This window comes from Linepithema humile, chromosome 1 (genome assembly GCF_040581485.1).
Source record: "Linepithema humile isolate Giens D197 chromosome 1, Lhum_UNIL_v1.0, whole genome shotgun sequence".
NCBI classification, from domain to species: Eukaryota; Metazoa; Arthropoda; class Insecta; order Hymenoptera; family Formicidae; genus Linepithema; species Linepithema humile.
The window spans coordinates 43,560,781-43,583,099 of record NC_090128.1 but is presented as its reverse complement, the minus strand read 5'-3'; the positions used below and the strand labels follow the sequence as shown (position 1 = coordinate 43,583,099).

At 37.9% G+C, this 22,319-nt stretch overlaps 1 long non-coding RNA gene across 1 annotated transcript; it reads right to left on the bottom strand.

Annotated features, from left to right (window-relative positions):
- Nucleotides 1-8,742: 8,742 nt before the first annotated feature.
- Nucleotides 8,743-21,684, bottom strand: LOC105678159 (uncharacterized). Its single transcript, XR_010888434.1, has 2 exons — nt 11,396-21,684; nt 8,743-10,177 (listed from the first exon to the last, which is right to left on the bottom strand). It is a non-coding gene; the product is annotated as an uncharacterized lncRNA (long non-coding RNA).
- Nucleotides 21,685-22,319: the final 635 nt, after the last annotated feature.

The following is a 22,319-nucleotide window of genomic DNA, read 5'->3' as shown; positions in this document are numbered from 1 at the left end:
TGTCAAATTTGATGCGTCGAAAAAGATAGAGAAAGAGAATGAAGAATACCAGACACATGAGGAAAGAAAAGCACGAAGGACGGAAAACCGGAGACAAGGTCGCCCGACACAAAGAACGATGATAAATCGCGGCTTGATGGTCATAAGAAATCGCGACACACAAGTCCGAAGGTCTCCGATGGAATCGCGAATGCGCCTTACCGAATGTATCGACGATCTCGGCAAACTGTCGGAACGGTATAATAAAAGAGTATAACGTATCTAACGTACCTATAACTTTTTCACATATGATGTCTCTGCTGTAATCCGTTCTCCAATAGAAAAAAACTATTTTAGTAAAAAGTATTTCTCTCAAAACTTTTGAAAAGAAGTTTATCATTCGGACCTGATAATCCACGTACTCTCTTTTGATCCTTGACAATTTGTACGAATTGTCTATTTCGTGTTCCATCGGCGATCTTTGGTGTCCGATATTGTCGAACATCTCGAGTGGAAGTGACATCGCTCGCGGCGCTGCGCAAAATTCCACTTGAACTCGCGCCGACATTTCCGATAACGAAGGAGACATCTTTTGGGATAAAGACGCGGAGATAGAGAAAATACGTATAGGGGTTACAGGGGGGAGAAAGAGAGCGAGAACGAGAAAGAAATGATGCGGGAGGTGCGGGATCGGTAAAAAAAATTAGAGGAGAACAGAACGAGACGGAAGAAGAGGAAGGCGCGGGATCGTTTCTGGTCGATTTTTCAGGGCGAAGAGAAGGCGTCAAAACTTCTTTTTGAGAACGTCATGTAACCGGAAGTGAGAACGCTGCGGCGGTTCTGGCGAGCCGCGGTATGTTGGTTCGTTGTGGGGGAGAAGGACGGGAAAAGAGGGCGCGAGAGGAATGAACGACAGCGCAAAAGAGGGAGGGGGAGGTCGGGGTCGCACTGAAGGTGCTGGAAAACGAAGGAGACGGGGGAATTGAAGCGTGGCTGTGGAGGCCCGCTCGCTGGAAAGGGAAATACTTTATAATTGAAAAGCTTCGCTTAAATGGGAACGTTTCTCTCTTTACGCCCTGCCGTCATATAAAAGTGAGAGCTCGCCGCCGGCCGGATAGAAGGGGATAAACAAATTTATTACGGACAGGTCCCTCTGTTTGGACGCGTATGTGCGCGTTTAACTTCTCACGAGTGCGGAAACGATTATTCCGGCGGAATGGTTTTCCGTGTAATTAAAATTTCCGTGTTTAATCTCCGTTATTGAACAAACAGCCGCGGTCGGTAACGATTACCATTTATGCTTGTAATAGTAACAATCAGTGGGACGCAAAATTTTAAATTATAAATCTGTATTGGTACGCGCGCAAATCTGTCTTTCAGCAAGCTTTCTCAAAGTCTCGCGGCGATGGCAGTTTGTTGCATAGCGGATAAAAGCGCGAGTTTTCACATTTACTTTTAACTGACTTTCTTTATGAATCCTTTCAAGTGATATGCACAAAGTTTCGAGATCCGTATATTAGTACCGAAACTTTTTTCTTTAACTAATTTACATTCGCTGCTTTCCTAGCGAAAATTCAAGCTAAAGCTTAATTATCCAGTTATCCAACATCGAAAACTTAAGACTTTTAAATTAAGTTTCCAAAGAATAAAAGGATAAACCTCATTTTTCCGTTCATTGGGGCTAGATATTTTCTTACAAAGATTTAATTTAGACCGTAATTACCAAGTTATCTCGAGTATAAAATAAACCATAAAGTTCTCAGATTAAATTCGTACTAACGACAAGTACACGCCATATTTCTTTAGGAGCCTGCGAATGGTACATTTCTCTTTTGAGATGCGCGCATGCATAATAATATAAGTAAATTATAATTTTTTAATTATGTTATGATATAATTATAATAAAATCATATATTTTAATTTTCAGACTTGTGTATAAAATATATTATATATGTGTCATATTATAATATGTGTTATTTATATTGCGAAATTAAAATATATTTTCCAGTAAAAGCACACATTTCGCAAAAGCGACATACGGTGTCGCAATTATCCCCCAGCAGAATCCAAATTAGCTTCCTGTAATTTGCGTTCGTAAAAACCACTAACGATCGCTTTCAGCCGGGATGCAATTACCCTAATCAGGTTCGGAGAGAGCAATTCAAGCCACCGCCACCAGTCACGTGTCCACCGACAAATTCAACTATTTTTATGTTCTCCGACCATCTCTCTGAGAAGCTCTTCGTCGCAAGAAATTTTTCCACAAATCTAGTACTGCCGGAGACGAGCTATCGTCATCATCGACGTAGCCGTCGCCATCGTTGCTTTCCTTGTGAAAAGAAACGATGAAGTGAAATTGATTGAACCGGTGACCTCAGAGCTTACGACATCATCTTTGACCGGAATAAAGTACCGTAAAAGTCGCGTAAATCTGGTATGTACTCTGTAAAGTAATGCGAGATATTTTTACTATAATTTTTCAAACGAGAAGCGCATTGCCACGTGAAAGTTCAGAGTTTTATCATAAATACGTTCTTTCATTTATTTTATTACAGTTCGCGTTATATTTACTTATCTCGTCTTAACTTAGATACACGACTAAAGAAAGAAAGAGAGAGAGAGAGAGAGAGAGAGAGAGAAAGAGAGAGAGAGAGGTGATGGCAGATATAAAGGGCTGGATAAAGGGTGGTTGGGTTTTGTCTGTTCATTTGGCGAATAACGAAGTTAGAGCCGAAGCGGCTAACCCAATCATTCGACCACCACTCTCTATCCGTCTCTTCCTCTCCTTCAGCACCTCCTGCTCTTCTTGCCATCCTATCTATTTATCAATCTATCTAGCACGATCTCGTTACGTCAATGTACATTTTTTATGTTCCAATTCCAAAAATAATTTTCTATTCTTGCATTTGTTTATTTGTTTAACAAATGTTGTTCACAAATGTTCTTGCTTATCATAAACAAGTGCATAAATTGATCAAAATATACTCACACTTTCTTACCAATAAAAATGAGCTTTATAACGGTTAATTAAATTTTACTAGTATTAATTAAGTTCAGTAAAAAATCGGAAGACTAATTTGCGTAATATTTTGCAAATATTCTCCAGTGCAGGTAATTTTTTATAAGTAAATACGATAGCGTGTATCATCATTAAGGTGTATATATACTTGTAAAATGCGTATTCAGCCATGTTCAGATATGTTGTCTAGCAGAAAAAAATAATAAGATAAAATATTATAGGAACGATAATAGAAATGGTAGATTCTTTGACGCAGTTCTCTTCTTTCTCCCTTAATTTGCCCTGAATAGCGGTTGATTGATCAAGATTGGATAAAGCAAGGTAACATAATTATGTACGGCGGCAATATCAATGTTAGCCGGCGGATACAAGCTAACTTTTCAATAGTTTATAGCTTATGATTGCTACTCGAGGCACCGGACAATGAATTTTTCGTGTCAGATTGGTGCATGATTTCACAAAAACTCGTAAACTAGATCGAGCATTCTGCTTTTATTTTCAATAGTTGTATAGTTCATTTTATTGTAACGATGATAACATATTGGAAATCAATCGATATTGCAAAAGAAGAATTTTACAATAATAGACGTTATCGACATTGTAAACGAAATGGAGTTCAGAAATTAAGTAAGTACATAATGTTTTTATGTATTCAATTTTGAATAAGAATAATAAATCGTTTTTTAACAATAAGTGTATAAATTTCAGAATTCATGTTCGACCAATGCTGACAAAAATCGTTCGTCATATTTCCTGGAACGTTCAACACCATTGTGTAAATGGCAGCAAAGCGGTCGAATGTCTCAGGCTATGATTGTCCAAACGCAATTCTTGTCTACACGATACGATATCAAGAATTGTGTGGGGACATCAGCGCTCGAGGCGCGAATCAACTGAGCGAAGAGATAATAGCACTATTATATAATTATTTAGACAATTTTGTCGTTTCTCTTAATAATATTATGATGCATAAAATATAATTGTAGATAATAAACATGTACAATTAATATGTTAATTTAAGCTCTCTTTTTATTAAATCCCCTTTTTAAACTTTTTTCAGGTGAAATATTTAATTAACTAAACTTTTCATAAATTATTTTTACGTGATCATAAATAATTTGAGAGATATTTTTAAGAGAAAAAGTTTTTACACAGTTTTTATCTCGAAAAATATAAGTGAATAAAGTAATGCTAATTAAAGGTTTGCATTAACGTGGTATATTTGCTGCAGCTAAAAGAAAAACTGGAGAACGAGAAGAAATGATCTCACCATGAGAGATTTTCGCGGACGTCAACTACAGGTGTATGGGTTTGTACCTACGAGCGCACTTACACAGAGTAGTTACGAGGGATGGACAAATGGCGTCGTCAGCACCTCCGTTTTCAGCAGGAACAGAATCAGAACCTATTCTTCGACCGGGGCCATTCTCTTTCCCTTTCATGCACAGGGGTGTAATGTCCTGACGAAAACAAATGGACGAAAAAAATCCACCACAGACGATATCGATTTTCGGTTATGACAATAGAAGAAGCACGCCAACAATACAACCATAATCTCAATAAGAGGAAAAAAAGGGAAAAAAAAGCTCATTATGATATCACGCGCAAATTTCATCGAAATCTTTTTCAATCGTGATTATGAAAGCGTGTAATTGAAAATACACGGTCAACCAGTATACAAACAAAAAAATTAAAACCGTTACGTGATTTAACAACATTTATTTTAATGGCATAAAAATATATATAGTAATTAATTTTAAAATCCAATCATATGCAATAGAGTAAATTAATTTAATTTTCTAAATGAGTTAGCCATAAAATAATATTATTTTTTCAAGATAGTTAAAAATTAAGAAAAATTACTGAGAGCAAAAACAATTATTTCATTCTCGCTTGATAAATTTTTCAATATACATTTGTATGCATTCAAGGATAATTAATATGTTGACAAAATGACACGACACATCTCTGTTGCTTCCTAACCACATAATTGAATACATGAAACTAGTTTGTGCTCCCGTATATTCACGCATGATTCTAGGGGGAGTTGGGAGGAGGCGGGGAAACTCATACATTCTCGTGAGATAACTTCAGCAAATGCGATGTATTCGAATGTGCAGAGTGATTTGTAGGCACTAAGGGGAAATAAAAGAAGATAAAGTGAGCGATGCGCATCTTCTTTGTGAAAGTAAGACGATATAAAGCGGGCAAGAGTACGTCTGTGCATTAACTGCGAAGAGTATAGCAGACGTTCCCATTATAAGAATGCGCACGCACACACGTACGCCGCTCGGCGCATATATGATGAATGCCTACAAGAGCGGACGGCGAAGCACAGTATGTATGAACACGTACGAATAAGTGTACGTGACGGTGGTTGGCACAGATACACCAGATACATTATGCATCGCGGATTTTACCCCGTATAATGCACTTGTTACCTATGCATATAACGGTCGCGGCAGGATGAAGTGTCGAGGGGTGGAAAAAGAATGGGGAAATGCCATAACAGACAGATTACTTTTTCGAGAGAAACCACCTCGCAAGTCGTCTTCCCGTATTTATTCGCGCCTAAGTAAAAGCAGAATTCATCTCGGGTGCGGTAAATTACGTGGCAAAAAAAAAAAGCTTTATGTTGTTAAGTACTTCGATAAAACAGAAATGCACGTCGCGCCGTTGCTAAGCCCTCCTTTTCGTACTTTTTATTCGCAAGCAGATAATCTGGCCTGGTTTCATAAAGAAAAATAGCTTTGTAAACTACAATTAGATTTAAATCTTTAACACCGACGCGAGACTGATTAAGACTCTTCGAGGCTTACAAAGTTTCTTACAAAACGAATTACAAGTGTTACCTCAATACATTTTTTTGAAGTATGATAAAATTATACATGTGTATTATAATGTAGAAATCTATGCGTTTATCATACCAATTCGTATTTTTAATATATGCAAGTAGCGCGTTTCAGTATTTCAGTAATTCAGCACTAATTGTAAGAGAACAACAGGAACACACAATTGGCAGTATTTGCGTTATGCACGGGATGTAACCATCTATTAGGCAGCCCAATCATCATTTATTGATACACAAGCATGGCACAGGATAGCTCAAGATAAACTGCATCGGATACATCTAACAAAACGCCATTAATTGGAGAATACGTGGTCTGATGATTATGTAACGTCACGTGTGTTCTGGACGGCGCTAGATGAACAGGTTTAACAACGGCAAAATCAATAGAGCTAAACAGTTCCAGCAATTTATCGCAAGACTACAGCGGCAAATATTGCTCGAATTCAGTAAATATCAATACTCCTCGATGAGAATTGATAAACGCAATAAGAATTTAAAATGTGTAGATCGATTTCTTTATAAAAATTTACTGCGCTTTGGATATTTCTCCGTTCCTTAAAGATGGCCGCAGTATCATTATCACTCATTAGGTCCTGCACTCATTAGAGCCAACGTAAGACCGGCAGTAAAAGAAGTCGATAATGTCGGAAAAGCCGCAACAATGAAATCACAGTACAAATGGGAAATGACTCGACCCATAAATCCCTGCTAATGAATCCCCCAAGACACTGTAACACGTCACAGCAAAGTACAATGTACGGCGCGGGAAGAAACGCAAACGAACATCTCACGAAGAAGCGAAAGGGGGAAACTGTAATTGTGTTTCGAAGAGTGGACGGGCGTCGGCTTTTCCGGCTCAACACGTACGTTATGGAGAAAGGGGCGGGTAAGCAAGCGAGTGAATCCGCGCGCGCGCGCGAGTGAGCGGCTCTTCTCCATGGAATTTTAATCAGCGTCAATTACTCGCGAGAGTGGCACGTTCTCCTTACGTCCGCACTTTCCTCGAGACGCAGCAGCAGAATTCAATTTTCCCACCCTTCAGCCCGTTCAGAGTCGTTCCTTTCTCTTACGACGAGTCGACCTGGCCGCGCGAACGTCGTTGTTGCGAGAAGAGGGAGTAATAGGCAGGTATTACCTCGAGATGCGAGAAGGTTAATCCTGTCCCTCCCCAAAGCGCAACCCTTTCTCAAGATCCCGCTGCTGTTTCCCCGCGAAAATGCGCAAAGCCGAGATTGCAGCAGCCCCTTGAATGTTCCGATTCAAATCGCGCGTCTTCCATGATGCTATCTAGTAATTACGCTCCTTCAAACATCGGCAACTGTCCGAAATTTTAAATTAATGTAATTAGCCGTTCAATTACCGTGCCGCGATGAGATTACGGTAATCGAATTACGATGGCTCGTATAATTAGTGCGGCGGTCCAATCGGCCCTCCGCCGAACGTGCGACGTGCCGAATATCGAACGCGCATCCCTCTAATCCAGACCCTTTATCAACTATCGCCCCTTTTCGATTTTCTCCTATAATGTCAACCTCTATCATTATATCTGTAATCTATAAGCTCTCCTCATAAGATGTCAATTACGCTTAATTTATCCAATATCGCTATTTATAGCGATGAGCCACACATGTGTGACTATTAAACATTCCGTGTTCCATCTTCCACATCAAAACAATACGTAAGTGATATCCACTGGAATGACAAAGATTTTCGCCGATCTAAAGCGATATCAATGTTCTATCAAAAATTATGATAAATTACACGGAATATTTGATTTTCGCGCTTAAATATTTGACAACTTAAATTTAAACATTTGGACGAGAACAAGAGGCCCATCTGATATAAAAAAAAATTGTATCAAATATGTCGTATAACCGTTGTTTTGGTGATAAAGTACAATCTTACAGATTATCTTGAAACCCACTTGCGCCCACGCGAGTTCAGTTTACGATGCTATCAAATCTGAAAAAGAAGAATAATACCGCGGAGATGTTTTCGCCGAACCACATACCGGAGGAAGGTACAGCCAAACAAGAGCCGGAGACAAGTGCAAAGTGGAGGTCCGTGATAAAACCCGGTTGAGTCCGGAATAAAAGGACCTCAGCGCGAAGGTCGATTCGAGGCACTTAGAGACGCCCGTTTCTCGTCGGACACGGTGATGATGTATGGCTCTCAACGATAGAAAATGTTATGGCGGAAGGACTCGGCGGTACGACCTCGTTTCACCGCTGGAAGCCCCGAGGCCTTCGCCGAGGTGACGGCGAGAGAACGGAAAAAGGAAGGAAAGGCGCGGGTGAGGAAGGAAGGATATCTAAAGATGGCCGTCATCTCATAACTCCTTGGGATACGTTCTTTTGCCGGTGCACGGGTAGGAAGGATACGGAAAGGGGGAAACGATGAGAGTGAAGGCGCGCCGGTACGTCGAGACGCGACGCACACGCGCACGTAGTATATACGCTGTGTGCCCGTAATCCATGGATATCGGCTCGCCGTCGCTGCCTTCGTGTTATTGCAAGAGGTTTATCGGATAACTCCACCACCCTCGCCCGCCCCTACTCACGGCGCGACGGCACGAAACGAAAGGATGGGACAAACTAACCGATGATTGGTACCTTATGAAAATTTGTTTGCCCGCGGAACGAAAAATTCGCGATGAATCGGGGATGAATTGGCTGCGCGTCAAAGACGCGTCGCATCTGTAGACATCACCGTTGCCGCGTCGGACGTATCTCGTGTGCGCGGATCGGCCGTGTATTAGTGAAACCAGTAATATCAAACATATGTTTTACAAGCGATAAACCGAGTTAATTTAAAATAAAAAAAAAAATTTAAAAAAAAGCGCGTGCACCGTGTATAAAGGGAAATAAATTAGTTCGTTTTCCGAACGCATTGGAGAAAAATTACCAACAACCAATACCCGACGAAGTGTGCTCGTGCACGCGAGAGTATACACGTGCGCGCGGACGCATACGTAAAGTCGCTAAGAATATGTTACATCGCGTTATTGAATTTTTCTTCGATTCCCGTTATTCCACAGGTATTTCGTGTATTTGTGCCTTCTCCCGTGCCCTTCTCTTCGCGCAACAAACTTTTTATCCCTTGTTTTCCTCCCTCCTTCCGCAAGAATCCGGAGAAAGGCGATTAAATCTCAGCCGACAGCGGTAGACTCCCCGCAAACTCTTCGGCTTACGATAAAGAGAGAGACTTGTACTCCTGGTTTTATATCATCTTTTCGTTCTCGTTAAAATTATCAGCGTACGGATTACGCGACGCGGCCCGGGCTCCTTGGAAGTAAGACGCGCGCCCACCCTTCGACCAACAAAAAAAAAAGCCACAAACGTACAAGCTACTTGGAGCGTTTAAATAGACTCAATCCTTCATCGCTACACTCAGAAAAAAATGTAGCACCAGATAGTACAATTGTAAAATGCTCTTCTACAAATAATAGTACAAATAGGGACAGAGATAAATTGTAATAAATGAGTCTAAAAAATTGTTCTAAAAAACCTGTCTTAAATCAATTGACAAACTGCTTAAGATTGTAAAATATTCCAGTATCAACAAAAACTAAAAAATGTTGCAATTTTAAATAATTTTATTGCAATTTATTGTATTTGTTGTGAAAATATAGTAGCGGTTGACTTAAAAAATCTACCACATTTAATAGAACTTCGCGCAATAAGTTGTAGTAAATACTTATAGGCATGTATGTAAACTATAATAATAATTTATAGCAACATTTAACTCAACTTGTAGGACTATAAATGCTTTTGTGTAGAGCATTTATTACAACTTATAAAACAAAATTCTATAAAGAAATTATAATGTAAAACTATTGTAGCAAAATAAAATATCGATTGCTACAAATTGTAAAAGTACTAAATAAAATTAATAGTAATAATCATCTAGCATTTTATATGTTTCTACATTTAATTGTAGAAGATATTTTTACAATTTGTACTATGGAATGTATGAGGAAGTAATAAGAAATATATTTTTAATGAATAAAATATATATTTAGATATATATAAATGCCTACGCAAAAGTTTTACATATTACAAACTTTGATAACCTTACATATAAGTAAAAATTTTTACGTGTATGTGTATGTGAGCATAACTTACAGAATTACAGTTTTGGTTAGCATATATTTTACGTGGTAAACCCACTGTAGCCTTATTTAAACACTTCTTTTCATTAATCAGAATTTCTTCATCCTTTGATGGAACACTGGAAGTTGATGGACTTGGATTTATATCAGATAGCGACGATAAAATTGTCGTGCTAGATGAGGCCCAGTCAGTATCAAAGATTATCTCACTAAAAATCTGAAAATAAAAATAAATGTAAAAAAAAATTTTAGAATATAGGAACCAGAACGCTATTTTGTTCTTGATTTTTTAATTTTGGAAATTGATTTAAAAATCAGCGGTACCACAAACCCAAATATGAATTTTCGCGCAATTCGAACAATTTTCCAAAATTCGAACGTCTTTTTAAATCAGCTTTCTTTTTTATTTTTACAATTTGGACATAGAATTTGAAATTATTGATACCAAGAACCCCCAGATATAAATTTTCATGCAATTTAAACAATTTTTTATAAATTTAATCCGTTATTTTATTTTTGAATTTTCTTATTATGACACTAAATTCAGGTTTCTAAGTATATACCGTAATCAGACAATCTTCTTTGCGTATTTAAAATAAAAATAATAAAAGTACGTGTTTATTATTAAATATTCGAGAGTTCTTCGATTATTTTAATTATTTCTCTTAATATGATCATAGTGAACTTAATCATTTAATAGAAATTGAACATATGTTTAGTGAATTAAAGTGAAGTAAAGTGAAATTTCAAAGTAATAAAAAGTAATAATAATGTATTTATATATGTAATAAGAAATTATTTTTAGGAAAACAATTTTGCGTATAGTTCAACTTGCGTTGCGCGCTGCGCGTAAACTTGGCGCGAGACACTACCGTGTCTCTCGATAAATAATTTATTAAATCATAGATATTAGATTTTCGACAAAAATTATTGTTGATTAACGGAGATAAATTTTAAAGAAATGTATCAAAATCTCATAAAATTTGTAATAGTATACTTATAAAAGTATTTAGCAAGCCAAATAGTAATAACATATATTTATAAAAATATTTCCAAACCACATACGAAGAGAGATATCTTAAGATATTTACGCGCATTTATCAACGTGCATTCATTTTTTCACTGGATTTCCGTGTAGCTTTACGGACTTGCCCACATACGATAAGTCATCTCTGCGCGTTCATTAACGTGCGGATATAAATTTCAGGATTTTCGAAAGATCGAAATATTTGATGGACTTTTCTTAACGCATGTACACCAGGTCACAGAAATGCCTTCCAACATGAATTGCTGCATATAGGGATATATATTGTTATAACAATATATATCCCTATATGCAGCAATTCATGTTGGAAGGCATTTCTGTGACTTGGTGTACACAATTTTCATCTACACGCGGGCGTTGATAAATGCGCATTGATGTCTTATAACCTACCTTTTCAGTAACAGGAAGTACAGAATTTTTTAAGTTTTGTTAAAAATTTCCTTTTGGTGCCCACTTCACTTATCAAGCTCTCAATATCATTGTCGGTAAGGGTGTTAAATACCTCGGTGTCAATTTTTTGAGCTAGAACAAAAATTATAAAATGATTCAGAACCGGCAAAGTTTCCACGTGATATCCAGCGTGATATCAAAAATTATAACCTAAATAATGTCGCGTGTCAATCTTATTTGATTGCCTCATTTTAGAACTTACCTGCAAATGTTGGAATCAATTCTTCTAGTCCCCATTCTTTTAATGTGTTCATTACAAAAGAATCCATTGTGGATATAGGATAAGATCACAATAAAATAGTTCTTAACACTTGATAATCGGTACACAATCATAACCGCACACAATGAGCTAAACTCTGAAGAACAGAAACAGACCGGAAAAAGCCTCGCGTGCTTGCGCGTAGGCTTCGTATTACGCAGACGCCAGAATATTTTATGACAAATTGTAGAAAAAATATCAACAATTATTGTAAAGCAGTTGATTTTTTATGTTTAAAGTAAAGTGAACAAATTATATTTACAGTGACTATAAACTATATGATAAAGTAAGTAAAACGTTATTATAAATTAATGTTAGCTGTTTTAAATATTAAGAATATTATTTTATAGAACACTACAATAACGCAATAAATTTTATCTGAATTTTATAGCACAATTTCATAACCAGTATATAACAAATCACTCTTAATGTATTATAATTATCCAAAACGCTGCAAAAAAATGTTTTATTTTTTATTAATAAAATTTATTTGCGCGTTTGTTTCACAGAGTCACAATTTTTGTGTTTGCATTTGACAAAATAAATTTGCTACAAAATTGTAACTAATCTGTGTATTTTCTATTTTCCATTACATTACAATTTAAAGTTACTTATCTGACAAAATAAAGTCTACAACATTGTATTAGTTTTTTCCGAGAGATTTTTCTCAGTGTATCTTAGCGAGTTTATTCCGCTATCTCGTAAAATATATAATCCTGACATAGGCGATATAAAAGGCACTGTGGGCACTGTTTCCCTAGCTTCCACTCCTCCTCGTAACTCCACGCGTTATGACGTTCCTCCGTCGCGCGCTGATACACATATACCTAACACACCGTGCAAACGCAGAATCGTAGATAAGCTCGCGCACGTGCAAGGAGCAGAAGGCAATGCGCGACGCGTTTCTCTTGCCTTTCTTCGTTTTCAACCGGAAATATGTATGGCGGAGTCAGGCTGCATTGACATCACCGTTGATATCCCGTGCTGGGGCACAGAGACACACATGCCGGAAATGGCCCGGACGGATTCGACGTGTGCGGAGAACGAAATAAGCAAATAATACGCAGAACGTATCTAGGAAGGATGGAACCGAGCAGAGAAGATATGGAATGTAGGGTCCGCCACCGATTGTCCGAAAATACCGCCGTCGCGCGGCTGATCGTCGGTGAGACCCCCGTCGAAATCGGATCCTACTGCTGGCGCCGTGCCAAATAAACTCGAACGGAAGTGAATGTATGTAATGCCACGCGCACGCACACACACACACACACATATCTTATGCTCGTATATCATTCGTTCCGCAATAGCGGCGATCGTTAAAGTTAAATCCAGAAATCGCAAATCCTTCCTCCATACCTCTCAGGTTAACTGCGGCGCTCATTAAACGTTGTTTTATCCGTTGTAAAGCCGTCGCTACCATTTCCGGATACTAATTCTTATACGCAACTTCGAGCGCTCTTCAAATTCCAATTCATACACGCGACTTTCCCGAAGTAAAAGCAAATTAATCAAGAATATAAATTTTGAGCGATCGAAGTATTTACCGAAGGGTTGAAGAAGTCGAGGGGAGACTCGAAAACTCGAAGATTAAACAGTGGATGAAAAAAATCTAATACTCTCTAAGATCTATAAAGTTTAAAAATCTCCTTATTGAGAGTATAATGTCAACAGAACCTGTTGTATTTTCTATAATAAATAAATGTATCGCTATATATATATTCAATGTGTGTTATATATATATTCAATATTTATACATAATATTTAAATAGCTTTGCAAAACAGCGCCGCGTTTCTACAGCATGCTTCTGGAACAAATCCTACGGCGTTCAAGTAGATGCTTCGTACTTTTTTTTAGCAAAATCGCGCAGTCGAGAGCTCAAATATCTGCACTTCGAGAAACTGCGCCAATGATCGCGGATATTACACGCGCTCGATGAATGCCGGATAGAAACGGGGGCTATAGAATCGGTTAGGACGGGACACAACGGAATAGGATAAGCGAGCGTGGAGAATACGATTGGACGGCGATATCTAGCATGATTCCAGAATGGTCCCCTATTTCTGCCCCGCTCTGCCATCCGCCTCAATGATAGTATATACGCGACCTGCATTACCTAACGCCACCAACGGAAGAACATCCTGCAGATAGAAATAAGATGGGTCGACTCCGGCAATCTATCCTATACCCATCTATCGTGATTATATCACGATCGGTAATAATCAATATTATCAGAAATGATTGCTAAAATACATTTCTGTACACAATTACCAATAATATCTTTCCATTAAGATTCTTTTACACAAACTACTTTGTTTCGTAACTGGAAATATTTTATTAATAATTCACCTACAAAATCTAAGCCACAGATTTATTAGTTTCCATCTTTTTTATACTGGAATGCACAAACCTATCACTAAAGTTTAAATTATACACTCTAGAAAATATTTAAAAGAACTAAATAAAAATTTTAATAGGTTTTATTTTTGAACAATTTAGTTCGTTTTTAAAAAAAAGTAAAGATTTTTTTAAGCTCGTATAAATTTACAATCTTAATTTACACTTTCGTGAGTCGCGTCAATAAAATAATCCTTTTTTTAAATTTAATTTTAATTCTATTTAGTAACTCTATTTTTGAATAAGCCATTTATCTTTTAGAAATGTAAATTAATTGCATATATTATTCGAAAAACAAATAGTTTAGCTAAAATATACGGACAGAAATTGTTCTACCTGTTTTTATAAAACTCGAGATAAATTCATATAAATCCGTTATTTTAATATAAGCGCTCATAAAATTGTTATATCATAAAAGTGTTCTAAATTAATCATAAACAGTGTATAAAATAAAAGAATAATGGTTGTTTAACAACTGTTGAACACTGAAGAATCATAATTTATATCTAATTATAAACTTTGGTGTTCACTGTCTACCAAGCCAAGAGTTAAAGATAAATGTTGCCCTGCAGCCTACATTTCTTGCACATACGTGCTGTATAGCTACTGACAGTATTTAGTTCGTTTGTCCAAGAAAGTTAAATTAAAATCGGATTGCCATTTATTTCAGCGACCATTCCCGCCCACTTGAATTAAAGGATTTCTAAAATATCTATAAAATACGTAGAAACAAAATTTACAAAATAGTTTTTCCGGAGCGAACAGAGACTTAGCCGCTGATTATAAAAGGAATGTAATCTCTCTTTGAAAATGTTAATCTGGAATAACAGATTCGATTCAAGCTGACGCAAAATCTTTAAACGTATTATGGACATGTCACAGCTGCAACGTTATCGTATCCCCGGGTTAAAGCGTTACACAAAGAATACTCGCTCGCAGAGAACTTTCTTATCGCGCGATACAAACGGCGTTATGTTTGAGAGAAAAATCGAATAAGTAGCGCTCTGTCGATCCAATATATAAAAGGAAGAATATTAACGACGCTTGCCGTCGAAACGCATTGAATCGAGTGTGAATCGAAATGTAATAGGAACGGGATTTTCCACGATACAGCGAGAAGGAAAAATTGCGAGTGCTCTGTTCGACTGCACCTAAAGGCATTAATATATTTCGCTGATGTAACTCGCGGTATGCCGAACATAACGCAACAACGTCCATTCTCCATGCACCGTTGAGATGAAAAGGAATGTTTCTCGCTGAAGGTGCATTTACAGAAGTTTGGCTTGCGAGAGCGAAACACGTCGCAAGTGGCAGTTTAGGAAACAACGACTTTTATCAAAACAGAATCCTATTTTCTTCTAATACTAAAAAGGTGGCGAATATTTGACAAAACTTAACAAACGCGGCTTACTTATATTATATTATCTTTCTAAGACAATATGATTGCGCAATGAATAAAAAAAGAAGCGTTATTACAAGCTACGCTAGTGTTAAGCACCGGCACATGTCGTGCACCAGGTTGCGATAATAACGCGATTTCTTCGAGAGAAACATCGAGAGGAAAAATCGAAGAGGCTGTAGTGCCACCGAGTCCTTCAAGTTTTCTGCCGAGGTAGCCAGGTGTCGAGACACGGACTGTAAGCGATATAGATTGTCAAAGTTCGGAGAAACTGTTAGCCGCAGAAGTGGTAGAGTTTCAGAGGGTAACTTTCACCCTCTCCGTCTATTCCTTCCCGGCTACCGAGCATAGCCCGCTCCTTCCACCCCGTCCCCTCCCCCTTTCGGGAAACTCGCGACAGCGGCCACCAGTTATCGGCGCGACATTCGTTGCATCCGAACTTCATTTCCACTGAATCCGAAGCCATCTCCACGAAGACACTCCTCCAGTCGATCCAGCAATTCCACAGACAATTTAACGATGCCTAAAGTCGCGCTGATAAAGTCCACGGCGTCGCGGATACGTTTGTCAAATCCCATTAAGATAAATTTCTCTTTTTATAAACGCTTATCGAATCGTTCGCTTTAAAAGCAGGTTTAATTTTATAAATTTAATTTCTCAATCAAGCAAAATTATACATCACTTGACCAATCGATTCAATTAAAAAATAAATTTTGAGATCCTTGGAAAATGTAATATTGAACGTAATATTAAATAACGCAATTATCAACGTAATAGGTCAAAAAAATATTTGACGAGAAAATTAAACGCAATATTTATGTATTAAAATCATTTTTGTTTGAAAATTCCTATCCTCAGCTTTCAAATATTGCCAAAATTTCAAAAATTACAATATAGACATTATGCAAGCAACGTAAAATCGTTCAATTGTGATTAATTCAAAAAATCTGCTACAAAATACACTTTAATAAAAAAAAACAATGAAAACATGCACTGCAATGTGTATATTCACGTTGTGTTATTTAACATTGCGTTATTTGAGTGATGTGTATACGCGGTGTCCCTATTTCGCGATACTTTTGTCCTAGATTGAAGTTTCAGCGGGCAAAATTTACGACGTGGTAGAACAGCGCGAAAATGAAAATGTGTAAAAACAGTCACGAGTTTGGTACGTGTCGGGTTTCTATCGCGTTGTCGGGTCGCATCGCGCAACCTGATTTTCACCGCGGTGGAGAGGTCTTTTTTCCACCTTAGCTGTAAGAAAAGCAGATAAACTGACGACGTATGTACGAGCGGGCGTAAAACGCCATACATGTACTGTCGCACGGCACGTATGTTTACGCTGGCGCGGTAAATTCAGCACGCGGCGGCCGCGCAACACGGCGCAAAGTAAACGTTATTTAACGACTACGCGACGACCGAACGATTTATCAAAATTCATCTTCTCGACAAGCTAACTCAGCTCTATAAAGAGTGAAGGAAGGAGGATAAAGGCCGTGACCATCCGTAAGAGCGGAAACGGATATAGGAGGATATCGCATAGTTTACACTGCGATAAAAATCCCCCCATAAAAGTACCGTAAATTTTAGACCCCCCTTGATATTGCCAGGATGTTATGGCTTTATAGGCTAAGTAAAGAATGAGAGCACGTTGTGCGAGTGTATGCACGACAAATACAATCGTCGATGAAAAGCACGCGCGTTATGTTCGCGAATTAAATATCTGCATGAAAAAATCTTGACTTTCGCGCGTTTTATGGCGCATTTTATAGTGGCGATATAGACATATCGAGAGTTAAATTGCTTATATTTCAAATTATTTAATCAAACGCTAAAAGATGATTGCTTTAAACATATGTATACGCAGTTAAAAAAAGTATTCACTTTTCTCCAATAAAAAAAAAATATTTAAATAATAGAAATATTCTGATAATAGGAATGTTCCACTGAAAGAAATTGACAGCGAGCTTGCAAAATATGCGACGATGCCGTTTTCGATTATGCAAAATAGAGAAATCAAGCCAAGAGAAAGAAGGAGTGGGAAAGACCAACAAGGATGATTTGATAAAGGTCGCGTACCGAGAGAAGTAATCGAAAGGGCTCTTGTTAGCATAGAAATGGCACTTTTCCGATCTCTAGGATGAAATGGCTTTAAAATTCTCCTAAATCTTCCAAGATACTTCCGCCGTGTGCCGCACGAAGAATCGTGCGAAACCACAGAAGGGCCTTTTCTTACTGTGCATGCTCGAGAAACGCGAGACTACGGTAAAATAAATATCGACAAAGAAGAAGAAAGCACACGTGTCGCACGGTGACTGGCGAAGGTCTTCTCTTGCCCACGTCAATACCGAAGAAAAACATTTCCTGTCCTCCCTCGTTCGCGACATATAACGGAAAGAAGGCAAGCGTAGAATGTATCACATTATTTTTGGAGCGTCCGTCCTTTAGAAACTGTGCGAGATGTCGCGAGAGAGATGTGCCCGAGCATCGAGACTTTATTCTTTTAGTTGCTTGCATTCGGTTTTTTTTCTCAGTAAAAATTTAGACTTTAATGCTAAAAAATCGCTGACTTTAAAATTTCATTAGAAAGGTATGTCTTCTATAAAATTCTCTTTTGCACAATGCGATCTTTATAAGTCTGATTCGTTGCTTTACCATTTTAAGTTTACACCGAGTTAGCGATGCAAACTGCTCTATAGAATGCTATTTACTTTTAGACATTTTTCTGCCGCCAGATGCTACCCGATTTGCTCATCAACTATTGGAATGCAGCCCGACTTTTGTCGCGTCACCTTGCGCGAATGCGCTCCCTCCATGAACGAAACATCGTATCAAAGAAAGGAGAAACGTATCAAAAAGTAATACAGGATGGCGACAGCTCGATGATGACGGAAAAATGTGCGACTGCTCGTTTAGCTTATGCGCAGCGAGTTGTCGAGAGAATCTCACCTTCATCCTTTATTATGTGCTTCCAGTGTTTCTTATTCCACGCGCGGCGTTGTCTCGCCTTTTGCATTTCCGGATGAACGTGAGCGTAGCGCGATGACGACGCGTCGGAAAGAAACACGAAGAAAAACAGTCGCGAAGAAGGAAGCGCGAGACGAAGTTCCGGTCCATTTCCGGCAAATGGACATCCAGGATCTAATAAAGAAACTTGGAACACCCAATGTCTATTTTCTACGTCACACATTTTTCCGCTGCTGCCATAAGCTCCATCGCCAGCGCCGTTAGCTCGAGGGCAGTAGAGGGTTGCGCACCCTCGGGAAGGGTAAGGATCAACGTAACCTGACGAAGAAATAGTTTCGTGTTTTATATATATATGTATATATATATATATATATATATATATATATATATACATACATACCTATATATATTCCCCGACGAGGCAGTAAGGGACGAAAAAAAATACTCGTATAGCAAAGTGCCGAGGTGCAGCACATCTTGAGAGATCTGACTCCCTATCGAGTTCCAGTGTTTCCACGCGGTGCCTACACGCGAAGCACTTTGGCGCGTTGTGTCGTCGGAAATGGAGTGATTCCACAGTAGAAGAACGAGAAGAAACCTCGCGAAAATACTACGGTGGGAATCGCGCGCTTCTTGAAATCGGAGCTCGGCGAAATTAGATCGAGAGAGTGCCTTGTTATTCAAGTATCTGAACTTAGTTACGCAACAAATAATTTAGCTCAACCAAGCATAATATTACGTCAAGTAAATTTAAAAAAAGATTTAATTTTTTGTGGGTACCTAAAATCACTAATCTAAAGTAGGTAACATAAATCTTTATTATATGTACGATTATACACTCACCCGAAAAAAAAGCGGTACACTGAAAATGTGGGAAAAATTCATCAAATTTCAACTGACGATAACTTCGTAAATAATAAAGATAGAAAGTTCTATAAAATATGGAAATGAAGCTAAAAATCTCTACTTTAAGAATCAATTTATTTCAATGTTGCAAAATAAATTTATTGAAAATGGCGGATGACAAAGCGCGAGCATGCAAAATTGAAAAATAATGGTTTGAGTTTGCGACGGTGCACGGTATAAACAAAAAATTGTAGCTTATTGGGATCAAAAGCGTACGAAAGTACAGAGTCTCCTCTTTAAAATGCCTTTTTATGCATCTTGATACGATGATTTTTCGCCGAGAGATTCGCATTTGTAGAAAAAGGCAGATTCTTACTTCAAATGCGAATCTCTCGGCGAAAAATCATCGTATCAAGATGCATAAAAAAGCATTTTAAAGAGGAGACTCTGTACTTTCGTACGCTTTTGATCCCAATAAGCTACAATTTTTTGTTTATACCGTGCACCGTCGCAAACTCGAACCACTATTTTTCAATTTCGCATGCTTTTGCTTTGTCATCCGCCATTTTGGAGAAAGTTATCACACATTATTGCGTTATGAATTTTCGAACACTAGACATCCAAACTTTTAAAATGGTTTTTAAAAAATCCTGCTAGCTGTATTACGTGCCGAGATATTAAATTTTGAACCAGACCGAATTGCAAGAATAAGAATTCTGTGGTTATCAGCTCCGCGGTATTTTAAAACTCCAAACTCTCCTTACGGTTATAAGTGTCAATTCTGCTCTTGGCGTTACCCAGGATCAACGGCGTGGACGTGGCAGAAATCTGATCCCGTGTGCACATGTAGGCACGTGTGTATGTGTGTGTGTGTGTGTGTGTGTGTGTGTGCGTGCGTGTGTCCGTGCGTCCGTGTGTGTGTATGTGTGTGTGCGTGCGCGTGCGTGCGTGCGTGCGTGCGCGTGCATGCGTGTGTGTGCGCGTGCACCACTGGGATAAGGACCTCATGGCTCGTTAGATCCACGATATTTTACGACTCCAAACCCTCCCGGTGGTGCGTGTACAATTGTGTGTGCGCGCGCGTATATTAATAATGGGTATGACCTCCTCGTGCGCGTATTACCTCATTCATGCGACGAGGCATACTTCTTATTAGTGTTCTAATTTCAGTCTGCGTAATGTCATTCCACTCTATTTCAAGAACTCTTCGAAGTTCTGGCAATGACTGAGGAGCAGGTATATGATTTCGTACTTTTCTGTTAATATTGTCCCATAGGTGTTCAATGGGATTTAAATCTGGACTCATTGCTGGCCATTCGAGTCGATTTATGCCAACTTCATCGCAGAAATCAAGCACTTTTCTCGCAATGTGCGGTCGAGCATAAACAAAAAGTCAGGGCGGAGAAATCACAAAAGATCTGCAGACATCTCCTTCGGATGCAAAACAATTGATTGAAAAATAATGGTTCGAGTTTGCGACGGTGCACGGTATAAACAAAAAATTGTAGCTTATTGGGATCAAAAGCGTACGAAAGTACAGAGTTTCCTCTTTAAAATGCTTTTTTATGCATCTCGATACGATGATTTTTCGCTGAGAAATTCGCATTTGAAGTAAGAATCTGCCTTTTTCTTCAAATGCGAATCTCTCGGCGAAAAATCATCGTATCGAGATGCATAAAAAAGCATTTTAAAGAGGAGACTCTGTACTTTCGTACGCTTTTGATCCCAATAAGCTACAATTTTTTGTTTATACCGTGCACCGTCGCAAACTCGAACCATTATTTTTCAATTTTGCATGCTCGCGCTTTGTCATCCGCCATTTTTAATAAATTTATTTTGCAACATTGAAATAAATTTATTCTTAAAGTAGAGATTTTTAGCTTCATTTCTATATTTTATAGAACTTTCTATCTTTATTATTTACGAAGTTATCGTCAGTTGAAATTTGATGAATTTTTCCCACATTTTCAGTGTACCGCTTTTTTTTCGGGTGAGTGTATTTATAAGACCATGTATTTTAATATATTGTCACCTAACAATATATTGCAGTGTATTTTAGAAAAAACTCACAATCAGCTAAAACAGTGCTCGGAATTAGTCTGAACATTTCAGCCGATTTCCGTGGTATACGCCTCCTTTCCTCTCCTTACCGCGCGCGCCGCAGCCGCTAGGGCCAGCGCCGCCGAGCGTTAGGAGCGGCACTATCTGATTAAGTTCTATGAGTAGGTTCTTCTCCCTATTTATTAAAATTTAAAAAAATTTATTAAAATTTATTAAAAATAAATTTTTTTTTAAATTTATTAAGTGGAAATATTTCAATAGATTTCTACGTCACCCATGAGGTACTAATACTGACACGTTTTTCAAAAAGAGATTTTTATCTACATTATTACATCAATTGTTCATTCTCATAAAAGGCTAAGAAAATCTAATTAAGAAAATCTCTTTTACATATATATTTTTTTTTAAATTAAGAATTTATTTTTATCTTTAGTGGAATAGGTCTACGGGGGAAACCATTTAAAAAAAAACGCGTCAGCATTAGTATCTCATGGGTGACGTGGAAATCTATTGAAATATTTCCACTTAATAAATTTAAAAATAAAAAATTTATTTTTAATAAATTTTAATACATATTTTAAAATTTTAATAAATAGGAAAAAGAACGCACTCATAATCAGATAGTGTCGCTCCTAACGCTCGGCGGCGCTGGCCCTAGCGGCTGCGGCGCGCGCGGTAAGGAGAGGAAAGGAGGCGTATACCACGGAAATCGGCTGAAATGTTCAGACTAATTCCGAGCACTGAGCTAAAATATTGCGAGACCCTCATTCGGTCGCGAATCTCAATTTTTAATATTTTTAATAATTTCTAATATTTGTCAGATTCATATCTTCCCTGCTTAAATAAGATTAAAAATTAAATTCGTGAAGTACCAATATTAGACACTTTACTTGTATATTTATGTGTTTAAAGTAAAACTCGCACAATTAAATATAAT